We start from the raw sequence: 526 nt of genomic DNA, 5'->3' as shown, positions 1-526 counted from the left end.
TTCAAATTTTCAATACCTTCAAGAGTCACTGATCTCGTGCATAAATCGCGGAAGAAACCACTTATCCCTGCAATTGCTTCATGAACATTTCGTGGTAATAGTTCCTTGAGGGCAAACGGAAGGAGGCGCTGCATCATTACATGGCTATCGTGGCTTTTCAAGCCAGTAAACTTTCCTTCATTTCTTTCGATACAGTTACGCAAATTAGATGCGTAACCGTCTGGAAATTCTACATCGTTTGAAATCCAATCAAAGAACGCATCTTTTCCCTCTGCATCAAGTTGTTATATGGGAAAAGGAGCCCTACCATTCTCATCAACATGGAGTTCTGAACGAGCACATATATCGACTAAATCCAGTCTTGACTTCAAATTATCCTTTGTTTTACCTTGAACATTAAGGATCGTGTTCATGAGATTGTCAAAAAAGTTCTTCTCAATATGCATGACATCTAAATTATGCTTAGCAGATGATCCTCCCAGTATGGCAGATCCCAGAAAATACTTTTTTTGTGCCAGTTATGTAG

This window comes from Brassica oleracea, chromosome C6, assembly GCF_000695525.1.
Source record: "Brassica oleracea var. oleracea cultivar TO1000 chromosome C6, BOL, whole genome shotgun sequence".
NCBI lineage: Eukaryota > Viridiplantae > Streptophyta > Magnoliopsida > Brassicales > Brassicaceae > Brassica > Brassica oleracea.
Note: the sequence above shows the minus strand (reverse complement) of the source record.